The sequence below is a fragment of the Peromyscus californicus genome, unplaced genomic scaffold, assembly GCF_007827085.1.
Source record: "Peromyscus californicus insignis strain IS unplaced genomic scaffold, ASM782708v3 Scaffold_8__1_contigs__length_139910024, whole genome shotgun sequence".
Classification (NCBI taxonomy): Eukaryota; Metazoa; Chordata; class Mammalia; order Rodentia; family Cricetidae; genus Peromyscus; species Peromyscus californicus.
The window spans coordinates 73080244-73096296 of record NW_026294606.1 but is presented as its reverse complement, the minus strand read 5'-3'; the positions used below and the strand labels follow the sequence as shown (position 1 = coordinate 73096296).

General features: G+C 42.1%; 1 protein-coding gene across 3 annotated transcripts in view; it reads right to left on the bottom strand.

Annotated features, from left to right (window-relative positions):
• Kiaa1217 (KIAA1217 ortholog) overlaps nucleotides 1–16053 on the bottom strand; it is an 807432-nt gene that overhangs the window by 629513 nt on the left and 161866 nt on the right. For all 3 annotated transcript variants that reach the window (XM_052729451.1, XM_052729450.1, XM_052729448.1), the window contains one exon: nucleotides 12837–12917. The gene's annotated coding sequence lies outside the window, so the exon portion shown is untranslated. The remainder of the gene's footprint in view (nucleotides 1–12836; nucleotides 12918–16053) is intronic.

The window sequence follows — 16053 nt, the reverse complement described above, 5'->3', positions numbered from 1 at the left end:
CTTCTCTTCTCTTCTCTTCTCTTCTCTCTCTCTCTCTCTCTCTCTCTCTCTCTCTCTCTCTCTCTCTCTCTCTCTCTCTCTTATCTTTTTTTTGCAGGAGGGGTATAAATTCTTAAAGATTGCCCCAAGGTTCAATGTCAGGCAGCCAGGCAGCTGTCAGCCTTGGAAAAATGCTTCAGAGGGAATTCCCTGCATTGAGTTTGGCTATCCCAACAGACATCATCGGTGGAAATGTTTGGGAAGCTTCTCCAAACAGTCCCAAACCTGGTTGCATTCTGTTTTTTAACCTGGGTTTTTTTTCCTGCTTAAAAAAAACAGCAGTTTATGAATTGATTTCCATAAACAGAGACTGTTCCTCTTATGAAGAAAATTCCCCAAATTGTACTAAAAATGTATGAGACTTGTACTAGTTACTTGTCTCTTGCTGGGATAAAACACTATGACCAAAAGCAACTAACAGAAGACAGAACTGATTTTGGCTTACGGCTCCAGAGGGAGAGTCCATAATGGGGAGAGAGACACCGCAGCAGGCAGCCTGCAAGGAAGCTCAGCCCTGAACATAAAGCAGCAAGAGGGAACTGACAGTGGGAGATGGGGCTGTCAACTCTCAAAGGCCACTCTGGTGTCATGCTTCCTCCAGGCAAGTCATACCTCCTAAGGGCTCCGTGACCTCACCAAGCAGGGTAACCAACTTAGACCAAGTGTTTAAATACCTGACCCAATGGGGGGCATTTCACATGCCCATCACCACAAGACATGATCACATGAAATCACAAAGGAAACTAGCACATAAGAGACCCGTGACACACACCGGTCAGTAACTGGGTATTTCTTCATACTTTCCAGAAGTGAAGCAAGTCTAAGTCATGGACAATAGCTCTTGGTTAGTTTCAGCTTCAGGTTCTTTCAAAGGGCAATTGAATCAAATGCCCCAAAGTTAAGAGTTTTATTGAAACAAACAAACAAACAACAACTAAGAAAATACAGGATAAGAAAGATAAATGCAGACGAGTAGCATTTATAGCCTGATTACTGCCCATTAAAAACATTTCAGAATTGGTTTTGTATTCCCAGATGGACTTTAGCATTTTTCCTCCGTGCTTGTGGAGCTGACGCCCCAGGACACACAGGGGGCCACTTACACTCTGTCCACACACGTTCTAACTCACCCTAATGGCTGCCTGCAGCTGGGCCTATTTCTTCTCTTTGTTCCCGTCTCTTATATTTTTATAACCCTTGGCTGTAAAAACATCAGTAATAGAACATTTTCCAAAGAGTATGATTTAGAGATTAGAAACAAACACTGTGCCTCCTCTAGCATTTCTATAACATATTTTCTGCATTTATATTTTTGTCTTAAACAGAAAGCACTTATGTAATACCTTACATCTTTTAGAAATACTCTGACATACTTTATTGCACACAATCACTAAGAGAAACTGTCAAATATTATTATCCTTCAGTTTTTTGGTTTGTTTGTTTGTTTAGTTTTTTTTACAGTTACCAAAACTGAAATTCCAGGGTCAAGGTAGAAAACCAGATAGCAGCAATTCCAAGTGTAAAAATCTAGGATTCTTGACTCAGTCTATTACCCTGACAAATACATTTGATTCCCTATTTCTGTATGTTCTTTATCAATGAATTAAAACAACTACTGATCAAAAAATAGTTTAAAAACCACCTTGAGTCTGCACTGAACACATTGAGACTTTCTTCTTGACAGTATTTCCTAAACAATGTAGTGCATTTGCATAGCATGCACATTTGTACCAGGTAGTGTAGAGCTCTAAGGATTCTGTCAAGGGATGTAGCAGATCTGCACAAGTAGTATGGAAATACTGAAGTATGTTATATAAGGGACTTGAGCATGACACTACAGCTAAAAGCATTTAAGTTTTTTTAAATTATGGATATGTGTGTGCATGTATGTCATTGTGAGGATATGCTCATATGAGTTCAGGTGGCCTCAAAGGTTGGGAGAGGGTGTTGGATTCCCCTGGAGCTAGAATTACAGGTGGCTGTGAGCTGCCTGAAATGGGTATTAGAAGCTGAACTTGGGTCCTCTGAAAGATCAGCAAGTGTTCTTAACCACTGAGCCTTCTGTTCAGATCCTAGAAGCAATTTAATTTTAAGTCCTCAAATATTTTACACTGTGGCTAGACACACAGGATAAGGCATGGGGAAATGCATCCTCTACAGCGGCAACCGTTTGGAGAATCAAAGGTCAACATGACTAAAATATTAGCTATATATCCTTTGACGAATTTAAAAAGATTCCCAGTTCTTAGAACCTTAATAAATACTAATATTTTATCAAGTCATATTTTTAGGGACAAGAAATACCAAATAATCCATCTCCACCACTCCTTGTATGTACACTCACAGGAATCGAGCCAACACACCACAGAGACACAGAATGCTCATGCTCCCCGCAGCACCACTCACAGTGATCAAGGTACAGAGTCAGCCTAGGTGCCGAACAGCAGTAACTAGACCCAGGAAATGCAGGATGTTTATGCTCAATGGAGCTTATTGGGCCATGAAGAAGAATGAATGTACAACAGTTAGAGGGCAATGGGTGGAAACAGAGATCAATATGCTGACTGAAATAACCCGGACTCTCAGAAAGACAAATATCATGTATTTTGTGTGATATCTAGTGTGGTCTACATATTAACATATATCTTTAATATGTCAATTTCATAGCGAGGCAGTGGAGGCACACACCTTTAATCCCAGAACTCTGGAGGCAAAGGCAGACAGATCTCTGAGTTTGAAGCTAGCCTGGTCTACAGAGTGAGTTCCAGGACCTCCAGGGCTATCCAGAGAGAGAAACCCTGTCTCAAAAAACCAAATATATACCATATATGTATGTATGTATATATATATATATATATATGCACACACACACACATGTGTGTGTGTATGTGTGTGTATGTATGTGGTGTGTGCGTGTGTGTGTGTGTGTGTGTGTGTGTGTGTGGTGTGTGTGTGTGTGTGTGTGTGTGTGTGTGTGTGTGTGTGTGTGGTGTGTGTGTGGTGTGTGTGTGTGTGTGGGGTGTGTGTGTGTGTGTGTGTGGTGTGTGTGGGGTGTGTGTGTGGGGTGTGTGTGTGTGTGTGTGTGTGTGTGTGTCGTGTGTGTGTGTGTGTGTGTGTGTGTGTGTGTGTGTGTGTGTGTGAAAGAGAGACCTGAAAATAGATAGGAGACTATTTGGGAGGAAACTTTCCAAAAAATGAGTGACACCATTTGATATATACTACTTCTATATTAAACTGACATGATGAAACCCATGATTTACTATATTTACTAAAATGAAATAATTAAAAAATACTTTCAAAATAGAGTAAAGATCATTATCACTCCAAAGTTTAAAAGGACATTAGTTCTGAAGTACTGCCTCATCTGAGAATGAATATATGTGAAATGGACCTGGATGTGAACTTCGCTCCATTCCGCTGTGCTTGGAGTCTCCTGCCTTTCCCTGGTTAAGCAGCAACCTCAGAGAACACACCCAGAGCCTCTCTCTGCTGCACCCTAGTGAGCATGTTAGATGGATGGCCTTTTCCAAAGCCCAGCAGGTCCTTCAGTCCTCCCAGTCAGATATCCTCTGGTCAAAGGACTTAGCAGCTGGCTGCCTCAGCCACTTCTGCAACCTGAGAACACTTAAAACACTGTTTTTGTCTTTCAAGAAAGACCTTGTTTTCCTTTCCTTTATCTTCCTTCCTTCCTTCCTTCCTTTCTTTCTTTCTTCCTTTCTTCCTTCCTCCCTTCCTTCCTTCCTTCCTTCCTTCCTTCCTTCCTCCCTTTCTTCCTTCCTCCCTTCCTTCCTTCCTTCCTTCTTCTCTTCCTTCCTTTCTTCCTTTCTTCCTTCCTCCCTTTCTTCCTTCCTCCCTTTCTTCCTTCCTTCCTCTCTTCCTTCCTCCCTTTCTTCCTTCCTCCCTTTCTTCCTCCCTTTCTTCCTTCCTTCCTCTCTTCCTTCCTTCCTCCCTTCCTTCCTTCCTTCCTTCCTTCCTTCCTTCCTTCCTTTCTTTCTCTCTTTCTTTCAGCAACTCACTGGTAAGGTCAGAATTATGTGCACAGGTGAATATCCCTTTGAATGCATTGAAGAAAACAGACTTTGAAAGACATGCACATTTAGGGAAAAAGTGAAGCCATCTATTTTATCATCTACAAAGTGAGCAGTTAGGAATGCCTGGCTGCCTGAGTACCAGGAGGGCAGGTCAGGACACTGTTGGCTAGTCTCTTTACTGCTGTTCCTGAAGAATGAGCTGGTGGTAAACATAAGCCAACCTCAGCATAGTGGCTTATCTACATCAATGCAGACCTCACAGCCCCCTCTGAAGGCCCTAACTGCACCATCACCCCCAGGGGCGAACTGGAAGCCCACCAAGGTACATTTCCCAGAGTCTGCAACACTTCACCTCTCTGAAGTGGTGATGGTAAACAAGCATTTCTTCTGGGCACCTTTGGTCCCACAAATAATTCACTAACCAGGACTCATTCACCCCTCTGTCCATGGTCTGAAAGAGAGCTGGGTTTAGAACTGATTGTGTTCATGGCTTACACCAGCACACAGCTTCCAACAGTGAGGTGCCAGAGTTATCTGAGAAGAAAAGCAGGGATGAAAAGCCTTATTTCCACCTTTTTGCCCCCCCCCATCATCCCATCATTAATGATTTAATTCTACCCAGTCACTGGCTGATGACCATGTGTCTCTGGTCCAACTGTGTGTGGCTGTCCAATTCAGCTCCACAAATACTTATAAGGTACTTCCTAAGTGCTACATGCTGAAGCCGCAATGACTGACTGCAGCTCTTATCTTGGGTTTACAAAGGTCAACTCTGTGAAAGAGCTGGAGACAAGAGCAGTTGCTGCCACTTGTTCTCTGACTCTCCCTGCATGGGTCCTCCCAACTTCAAACACACTCTCCATTATTGGCTGCATGTAGAAGTTTTTCTTAGCTGCCCTAAGGCAGAGGTGTTGGCGAAGGGTCGGTTCATGTACTAGCAGGAGTAAATTCTAGAGGGAGCAGACTGCTCCTGGGAGCAACACTGCTTGCTAGTTGCTGAGGCCAGGAACCGAGGAATGAGGGAGCACATGGGTTAATGACTTGACTGTAGCAGCTTGGAAACTTGACTCAAACTGAACTTTCCTGTGACTTTCTTCCCTTACCACACTGTTCTCTGATACCTATCATTAATGATATCATACTGTATGTTGCAAAGAAAGTAGATCAAACGTGTTCTTATCACATGTGTACAGAGACTGTGAAGAGACTCATGATCACAGTGCTCATCTCACTATACATAGCAAAAGTGGCACCTTGTACATCTTAAAATTTTTATGAAAAAAATTAAAGTGCACTGTGATCTATAAACCTCAAAGAACATCTAGTTTCTTTGACAAGAGGAATTAGCAATGCCTCTTTCTAAAATCAGCCATTCAAGCCATGGCTGGGTGAAAGCTAGGTGATATGGATTGAGAAAACAGCAGTTGGACTGCCCAGGTAAGCGCCCAGGCTAAGAGTTGAGAAGGATGTGCTGGTGATAATGGTTAACTACAGAGAGAGACCAGTGACCGTTCTAGCATCGGCTGGGGAACCTGCCAGGCTATGCTATTCCCAGTACTCCAGGCACTAAGAATTGCTTGGAACCACAGTAAAGGGTGAGCCCACAGAGATAAGTCCACTAATTCCACCATGTGGCAATGCCTGTGGCAGGTAATTAGTGAGACAAATTGAGAAACAAAAGATTATGTATTACAGTACCTGAATTTCATTTTTCTTTGGATATTGGCTGGCTACTGGTGAGAGACAGGCCACCTTCAAAAACAATTGTGCTCTTGAGATTATTGAATTGACAGTGGATTATAGGCTAAGTCAGTTGAAAAGACAAGGAAGACATGAACCAAGCCTGTGGCTTGCTGGCTTGCTGTGCTGAGAAAGGCCAGGTCACAGTCACAAGATAACAGTAAACTTCTCATGACTGTTGTAGGCATGCCTCCACAGTTGACATATCTGGACATTTACAAAGCACATTTTTGGACTTCAGAGTAATGTTCTAAATGCTCATGACTGGTGGCAGTTCAAAATAGCAGCCATTTTGGAAGACAACTAGTCTAGCTGATTATTACAAAAGTTAACACATATTCATCATATGATCTAGGTTTCACACTCTTTGGTATTTAAAAAGGAGTTGAAAAGCTATGACCATATAAAAACTTGCCCTATTTATAACTGCCATCTCAGAAGCAACTAAGATGTCCATCAGTGGGTAAGTGGGTAAACTATAAGACATTCAGACAAAGGAATATTATTCTGCACTAAAAAGAAATGTGTTATCCAGTCAAGAAAAGACATTATAGGATTCATACTACTAAGTGACAACATTCAGTAATAACAGACTGTATAATGTCAACTCTGTGCATTCTAGAAAAGGCAAAAGAGTGGTGGTTGCCAGCAGCTATTAGGGAGGGAGGGAGGAACCAGGTCAAGTATAAGACTTACATGACGTTAAAATTATTCTGTACAAAATGACAATGGTGGATAGATGCAATTACACACTTTTGAAATTCACAGAAAGAGAAATACTGAGCACAAAACCTATGATGAACTATGAACTCCAGGCTACAACGATGTGCTAACACAGGTCATTGGTTTTAACATACCACTCTCATCAGGGATGCTAATAATTGGGAAGGATAAGCATATGTGGAGGCTGAAAGAATTTTAATCTACAAAAAATGGGCTTTAGTCAATTACAAAAATCAATGGACGTTTTTCATTTGTACATGGGAACCAACAATTAGGTGCATGGAATTGCTTTTAATTAAATTTAATTTTCAAAGTTTGTGGCAAAAATAACTCCCTTATAGCCTACCTTTTATATGATACAATGCAAATCTTGCAAGCTAGAAATGTGAGCAATTATCTAGTGTCATGCCCTCCTGTTAGGTTATATGATCTCAGATAAAGAGTGTTTGGGACATTGACTAGACCTAGAGCTCAGCTCTTAAACTTCTGGGCAATGTCTTATCACAGTGTTCCCCCTGTCCCCAAAGACTGTAGTTGAGCACCGGATGACACAGTCAAGCTCTGCTTACCAGCCAAGATACAGCCTGAGAGATAGATTGTGAGTGGCATTTGTTACTGGGCAAATATTCTAGAATATACTTACACAAACCTGATGTCTAGGTCAAGCTACCAGCTTCTTGACTGTATCAAGAGACTTGTAGACATGCCATGCATAGGCTTGCTGCTGACATATGTTCTGTTCTATCTACAGTGACCACTTCAAGAAGAGGGATACACTTATTGTACATGCTGAACTTTGACACTCCTGGTCGCATGACATGTTTGTTTACACAAGCATCATCGGATGTGTGTGTAAAGCACTGCCCTGTGATGTTGAACTATCTACAACATCCCTGGGCAATGGTGACTTTTCATCGCCATTAGATTGCCACAGACTTCTTCATTTCCACCATATATGGAAACACTGCATGTGGTGCGTGCTGGAATGATTTGGTTGGCTCTTAAGACAATCATACTTCAGAAAATACATCCACACCTGACTCTGGTCCTCTTATTTATGATTTTAAAGACTTGAACATGAAATAAAGCAGATAGTACTGTAATGCAAAGCATTGGAAGAGAAAAGGGACATGACTTATCCCTAGAGAAATCCATTCTAAAAATATCAGCTCTCCCAACACAATTAACAGTCGCTCTGTCTCCTCATTTCTGCCCAAGGTTTCATGGAGTGTTTTCCAATTAATTGGCAAATTATGGCATTGGCCACAGTATTTCATCCTTTAACTCATTTGCATACGGAGTGGAAGATACTTTTCCATCTCTATGATGTGTCACAAAGAACAAGCTTTATAAACATGCTTAAATCCAAAGTGAACTAGCAGATATCCCAGCACTGAGACTTAGCAGGAGCCGCGAGCCTGGGTGACTCCTAAGAGCAGGCTTTTGCTGCTTTGAGTGGTGAATGCAAGTTTTCAGATTTTATTTTAAGTGATCATGACAATTGATTTCCTAACTGAAAATTAATCAATAGATGAGCATATGTCAATACAAGTGGTACAAACCAGGATGCTAAGGGGATGTTAGGATCTTCACCTACATAAAGAGGTAGATGTGAGCATGTGAAAATGACATTACATTTCCTGATGACGGAATGGAAATTAAGGGAAAACACAGAGACTGAAGCTCTGACACTGCCCATGAGGAACCCACAGTTCATCACATCACATCACATCACGTCTCTAGCCTACACTGAATACACTGAATCAGTACTAAGGTATTTAATTAGAAAAGAACAAAGTCAAGGAACACACCCCAAACATTGAAACTTTATTTCTACAGATAGTGAAATGACACTTGAGATTTACTTTTGTTCTCTGTAGAAATAGGAGTCTGTTGTAACATATATTTATGTTCCAATTTTCCCATGTTGATTTTCACATTTTCAGGAATACATGTTATTGAAAACTAAGGATTTTTTTTTTATTTTGGTTTTTCGAGACAGGGTTTCTCTATTTCACCATAGTTTAAACTAGAAAGCAACATTGCTCCAGTGTTAGGGCATTCAGGTCATAGGCCCGTCACCAAGCCTGAGAGCAAGGCAGAGGGGCAAAGTGTAATCTGTCCGGGATTAGTTTCATAATCACACCCAGGCCACAGGGAAGCTCCTTTGGGCTTGGGACTAATCTCATCAGAAAGTAAAATAATTTGGCTCCTCTTGGCCACAGAACTTTCGGGAGGAAGGTAAAGGCTTTTAATTTAATCTGAAACATATGCTGGTGACACAGACCAGGAAATGGAGCTGTAAGAACATGGAAGGTGCAAATTCCCACCTGAGAATCACATACAAACACAGACATTTTGCCCAGGGAATTAGGCCCATCTAAAAACCAGAGGCTTTTCAACCGTGCTTTCTACTGCCTTGAAATGTATTCTAAAACTTACCCTTAATGGTGCTGCTGCTGAAATGAAAGTTCCTTAGACAAATTATATTCAGGAGAATTTGTCTGAGCAAACAACCAAACCAAAACAAACTTTGTGAATCCGATAGCCCCTAAAATTACAGCAGACTCAGAACTTCAGCCAATAATGCTATCAGACAGAATTTATAGAAAGGTAGAGGTGAGGCACAGAGAACACATTAATTGACTGCAGCTTAATCAATCAGCCAGGTAGTTGGCTATGGCTTAGTTAATTGGCTACAAGGCCTTCTAAAACCAGCCATGCTGGCACTATGACTAAACTCCACACTGGTCTGGTCTGTCAGGCCCACTGCAGGTATGCAGCGCCCACTCATGGCCTCCTATCACTGTTGTTTAACTATGTCAAAAATTAGGGTAAAATAGAGAAGGAAGACGGGCACAGAGGGAGAAAACAAACTAAACACTCCCTCCTACCCACAAACAAAAATTTAACATGTTAGAATGAAAGGTCATTAGGTTAGGTCTCCGGTGTCAACTCCCCATTCGCATGCAGAAGATCTGAGGTAGGCTAGGTAGAATTGTATCAAAGGCCAGTACTTTGTAGCTTTGGCATCTGTCTTAGGTAATGCAATTTGATCAATTCGATTTTGAGAAGTTCCTTAACTGCAGTGAATCCCTTTCCAGCAATTTAGGAAAATTAAAGCGATTTACAAGATAGACAGAGACATGCATTATGCTGTCTGTCACCATTTCCCCAAACCACGGGGATGGCAAAGGAGAGAGATGGCTTAATTCTGTCTTTGGCAATTTATTACTTTAGATGAGAAGAATTACTAAGATGTAGACTAGCAATCACTAATTGTTTTTAGATTATACACTAATATATTCATTTCATAATTGTAAGTGAAAGAATGCATACTAATGCTCAAAGCCATGGTCTTTTTTGCATAGCTTAACTAATTTTAATGGGTGAAAACTTAATTAAGTAGATTCAAAGTGCAATCAGCCTTTGGTAATGAACATGCTTACTTTTTATCAAAATAGACAGTTGTTTCAGGCCACAGCAAAGACTAGAACTGCATCTTCAGCATTATGGTCCTCTGCAGACCTCCTCGCAGTTAATGTGACCATCTCTCACTGCGCATGATCCTCTCTCTTGCTCCCCCTGGCTAGCATGTGTGGGAAGGCTCATCACTAAACTGACATGGCTGCCATTGTTTTTAGCTTCAGGTCTATGGTTCACTTCCTCTCATTCTATTTACTTGGCAGAAAAGCCATGAACCCACGCTTGCCAATGCTTACTCTTCAGGTCTTCAGTACCAGGAAAGCAGCTGAATGTAGCTGGGACACATCCACAGGGCTGCTGATTGCACCCCGAAGCTCTGACCTCTGACCTCTCAGCTGCACAAATCTTTCCGTGGCCATTTAATTGCTCATTTTCCTTCTCTGCGTAAGTGAGTCAGTTTCATGTCACCACTGCAAGGAACTCAAAGAACTGACTTATAAAAAGGGTTATTTACCTCATGGCTCTAGAGATTCCAGTCCAAGGTGTCTGGTGGCTTTCATGACTTTGGGCCTTTGGTGAGCATACCAGAGGGCAGTGAAGGGATGTGGGCCAGAGCAAACAGGTCCATCACAAAGCAGGAAGCAGAGAGAAATGGAGAAACCAGGGCCCCATAATCAACTTTTAGGGCATACGTCTCAAATGACCTAAGAACCTCTCATTGGGTCCTACCCCTGAAAGATTCCACTGTGCCTCTCTTCCCATTCTTTCTAGAGTCTACCCCCATCCAGCCACCATCTTATTAAAGCAGTAATACTGCTATTGTAAAGTCACCATGGACATCATTCTGCTTAGTTAAGTGGCAGATTCTCAGTCCCTATTGATGGGAGCTGCTCATGACATTTGATACAGTTCATCACTCCACTGTCTTTAACAGGCTGTACCTGGATTTCAGAACTTTTTTTTTTTCCCATTATTTTCTTCCTGCCTCACTGTAGCTTTTTCTCTTGTCTGGTTCTCACTCATCCCTGTACCCTTTAGGGTACCCTGGAATCTAGCTTATGACTTCTGCTGTCTCCAGCCACTGTCGAAGGCAGATGCCCTTAATTTGTGTTGTACAACCATGTTGGGAGGTTCCTAACATCCCACACATTGATATAATGTGTGAGACCTACTGCATTCCAATTAAAGGATTCTTAAGGGAGAAGGTAGGCATTGGAGACTTGCTGCCTACTTGGTCTCATCTAGCCTCAGGCTTGAATGCTGCCCAAGAGCCAATACTCTCCACAGTATGCCTTCATTAAAGATTATGCCCCCTGAACTCCAGACTTGAATATTCAACTGCCAATTGATTTCTGCATTTGGGTGCCCAGTAACTATTTCCACCTTCCTAGCTCTAATACAGAATTCCTAGTTCTACTCTCTCTACTCTTGGTTTGGAGGTCTTCTTTGTTTAGGCATGTGAGAACTCCTTCCCTTGGATGTGTACTCCAATGACTGTGGAATCATTCCAATCATGTTTTCCACTGACATCCCACTTTCAACATGGGAGAAATCCCCACTGCTTCTATCTTCAAAATAGTCCAAGAACGTCTTGTTGGTTATCACATCTGCTAGATCCAAACCCCATCACTTTCTCTGAGATAGCTGGCCTACTTACTCTCAGTTCTGTGCATTTACTGCCCAGTACTGTACACCCAGGAAGGTTTTTTCTGAACACCCTGTTCTAACAGTCCCTTATCACTGTGTGACTTGTCCATGCTTTTGGACTTATCTAACTCTAATACATTTATCATCATCTGACAAACCTTTCGGGTTTTGGTTTGGAAGTACTGAGCACTCTATCACTGCTACAACATACAAACCACTTACATGTTTGTTGATTCTGCCCCTCCCTTCGAATGTATACTTAAGCGAGCCTTAACTCTGAAAGAGAACCTGTCATGTGAACAGAGTAGATGCTCACTCAATATTTACTGACCCATGATTCACTCTTGCATATGCTAGCCTACAATCCCTCTGGAAATAAAATTATGTAAACGAGCTAAGAAAAGCAGTCTGATGGTTTTAAGCAAAAAGGAAGGACTAACCAATCCAAAGTTGGAATACCTCTGTTTGATGCTCTCCACTGCTTTGGTAGTGATCTAAATGACATTACGGTGCACAGGTATCCTTCCCTGCATAAAGTGCAGGGTGAAGAGCAGATCAGTTTGATACACATCACTTTCTCTTGCCTTGATGCACTGTAATGTCATGGGCTAAGTGGGTCTTTTTGTTTCGATTAGAGCCTTCCTGCAAGGGTAGAAAAAGCAGAGGGCATTGGCACACCTTCACTGTGACAATGTGCATCTGTGTTACCCGGAAACTTCTCTGTGCTAGCTATTGGTGTCACTGAACTGTGTGCCCCAGGCAATCTGGCTCCCATGGTGACTCTGCAGGAATCTGACAAGAAACAGTGGAAAACCAATGTCTTGATGTGGCTGCATGTCAGGATTTTCGCCGTGTCCATAAACACTCCACCGTGAGCATCCACATCACAGGATGAATCTTTTATGAATCTGGGTTCATTCCACATATAACAAAACAGATGCCAGCCAACTAAGACAAGAGATTTGAAAAGCCCCTTTGATATCTGAGTGTCAATTTGTATCTCATGTTACGGTCTATGACAGTGAAGATTTATTCCAAAGCTATCAAAGAGAATTAACTCTTTGATTCTTAAAGACACAATTGTGCAGATCTGACACAGTGAAAGAAATATGGCTTATTAAATATATAAATATAACATAAAAAAGTACAGAAAAAGTATTAACTTCTCAAGATACCAAGGCAGGTACACTGGTAATCCAAACAGGTTGATTATCAAGTTGTCTCACTCACCCCATAGTCAGTAGCTCTTGCTGTAGGAAGAGTTTTGCTCATGGATGGAAGATGTTAAGCCCAGGGCCCAAGGGAGGAAACCTAGAGAAATCAGAAATAATAAATGGATGTACAGTATCAGGACACAGAGAATATGTTTTCTTCCTGCAGATAGAAAAGCCTGCAGGAGATTAAAGTCAACAATGCGGTGGAGCACGGTCACATGGGTGGGGTTTTAGGTCCTTTGATCTAATCCTGCTGGGAGAAGGGCAGTGGGCACTCTGTCCTGCCAGTGAACACACTGTCAAGGTCTCAGAAAGTTCAGTCTCACTTAAAGAGGAAAACGGGACAGCGGTTCTTTGTTAGCTGAATGGAAGCAGCGGTGACATGTGAGCTGAAAACAGCAGAACCCAAGAGGCCATTGTACCACACTTCCTCATTTGTGTTTTTTTTTTTTTTTTTTTTTTTTTTTTTAATGGTGAACTTGTGAGGGTTAAAAGAAACTGGTGGGAACAAATTGCCTAGTAGAAGTGTGGTGTCTGTTTACAGATGCAGGACCCAGAAACCTCTTCCTCAGCATGGACTGCCTCTCACCCCAAACCTAACCCAGCACAACTCATTCTTCAGGACTGTTGTCAAATAGATCCGGACATTTCATGGCACTTTCAGCCCCAAGCTTATGTTCCTTTAAGTCACAAACTTTTCCTTTCCTTTGGAATAAAGGTAAAACTTTTACAGTCAAAACAAAAGCCCTAGCATATAGATTCTAACTCCATGGAAAAGATGCTTTCTGAAGAAGCAGATTGTGGGAGAGAAAAGAGGAGATGTGTACGATAGACCCTAGGCAAAATTTCTAACAGATGTACGTGAGACCTAAGTTTCAGGGAGAGTTCCACCCAGCAATACTGACTCCAGAGCAAACTTTCATACTGTGTCCTGTGACACTGGAAGTACAGTTTCCAGGGTGGAAACTTAGAACAAACTGAAACCCTGGTTCAAGTGGGAAGCAGCGACGCCTTCTCTTGAGCAATGTTGAATTCAACCAGCAGAGCTTGGAAAGAGCGCATCCTGGTCTTTGCTTATAATAACTCGTGTGTGTGTGTGTGTGTGTGTGTGTGTGTGTGTGTGTGTGTGTGTGTGTGTGTGTGTGTGGTGGAACCCAGGGCCTGATGCAAGCACTCTACCATTGAGCAATATGTCAATTCTCTTTCTTATTTTCTGTTTTGAGACATGGTCTCACTAGGCTGACCAGGTGGACCTTGAACTTATTGTGTAGCTCACGAAGGGCTTCAACTTGTGATCCTCCTGCCTCAGGTCTGGCTGATAGTTCTTTTTATAGTGTCCTCCCAAAACAATGCTCTTCCTGTTGCTTTTGACTATTTTCCTCTCACCAGGCTCCTCTATTCTCTATAAAGATAAATAAATAAACAAACAAAACAAATAAATAAATGTATACGTGTGTGTGTGTGTGTGTGCGCGCGCGCGCGCATGTGTGTGTTGGATTATTTGTAGTATCAACTGGTAGAGACACCAAAAAAAAATCCAAAGCACCTGTGAAGAGAAATATTGCTTCCTTCTGGCTCCACACTGGAATCCACTACAGAGCCTTTTAGAATCTGATGTTTGTACTCCACCCAAAGTTTTACCAGGTTGTAGTTGGGCCCCAGTACCCCAAATGCTTCCACAGATAAGTACAACATAGTTCCGGTTTAAGGAGACATGAGCACAAACTATGGAATCTAGAAGAGGATAAATTCAGATACAAAGTAGTAGCATTTTGGAGGTGGAAGGTGTCTTAGAAAGTTTGAGGAGATCCTTTTTCAAAACTGTAAGGAAATCGAAGTTTGGGGATGGACAAGCTAAAGTTTTAGAGCCAGCTAACGGCAGCGACAGGCTTGAAGGGTTGTCCCCAACCCCTGAGAGAGAATGTGAAATATAAATAAAGTAAGGTTACACCTTTGCTCTGGAAAGATAAAATATATAATAAACAAGAGAAAGAAAATTCAAGGACAGATTATTAGACAAACCCACACTGGGAGAAGGCAGGGCTTCAGGTGTCAAAAGCGAACCACACTGGGTAATGTCCGGGTGGAGCAAGCAGGACCTGTTCCTGTCAAACAGTACCCAGGATAACTGAACTATAGAAATTGCCTGCGACGTGGTGCATATATTTTTTTTTTTACCATGTAAGCAAAGTGGATATTAGATGCTTTACCTAGTATTGTAAGTGCTTGGTCAGGATTGGTTCCATTAGTGGCAGGTGCTCTCTCACCCCACCATAACAATGATCAAAATCTAACCATACCAGGTTGACTCCTTTGTTTCTCCTCAAGTTTGGAAATCTATATTTCCTGTCAACTTTCCTCCTGGGCACATTCTTGCCCTTTCATCTGACCCCATGGCATTTTTGCCTTTTGTAAGGTTACATGGTTCACTTTCCCATGCTCTTTTCATGTCCTGTCCCCACTGCCAGTCACCTGCTGCTTCAACAGTTAATGGCCACAGATGCTTAAAGTAACTCTTCCAAGTTGGGGAGCTGCATGCTTGGTTGATTTCCTTAAAGGGGCAAATGCAGTTTACAACAAAATATCATTTGATAACCTAACCATCTCAGGAAAGCTGAATAAAACTGGAGATGTGCACATATGGGTAAGAGGGCAGCTACTGCTATTTGTGGACATGACTCAAGAGTCACTGTTTTGTATGCCTTGTACTTAGCACAAAGTCTGGCACACTGGTGATGTGCAGTACCTACTGTTTTCACAGAAAATGCAAAATGGCACATTGGGTATGCACTTCCTGCTACTTGGTTCCTGGGGCTACTAGCAATGATTACTGATAGCTGAGATTTCATAGGAGTTATTGAACCTCGAAACAGGCTGAGGCTATGGTTACAGCCTTGATAAAACAAAAACCAGTCCTATGGAAGGAGTGGTGATTGACATGCCAGTTCCCACATTCAGAAAGCCATCAGTGCATCAACTCTAGCAGTTGGTGGTAGAGGGGAAGATGTTTCGGTTACTCCTAGCCAATGACTGAGGCTAACTGGCAGTCCTAGTCAAAGAAGGGAAACCGACCTGTGCTGAGGGATGCTCAGTGGCCAAAGAGCAAAGTGGCAGTTCTGTCAGAGGCTTGAGCAGGAACCAAGCACAGGGACAGAACTGCTGTCTTCTGCAGGGTCATGGGTGGGGCTGGAGGTGGCCTGGAGCTTCATGAAGCTGCCTAAGCTTAACAGTTT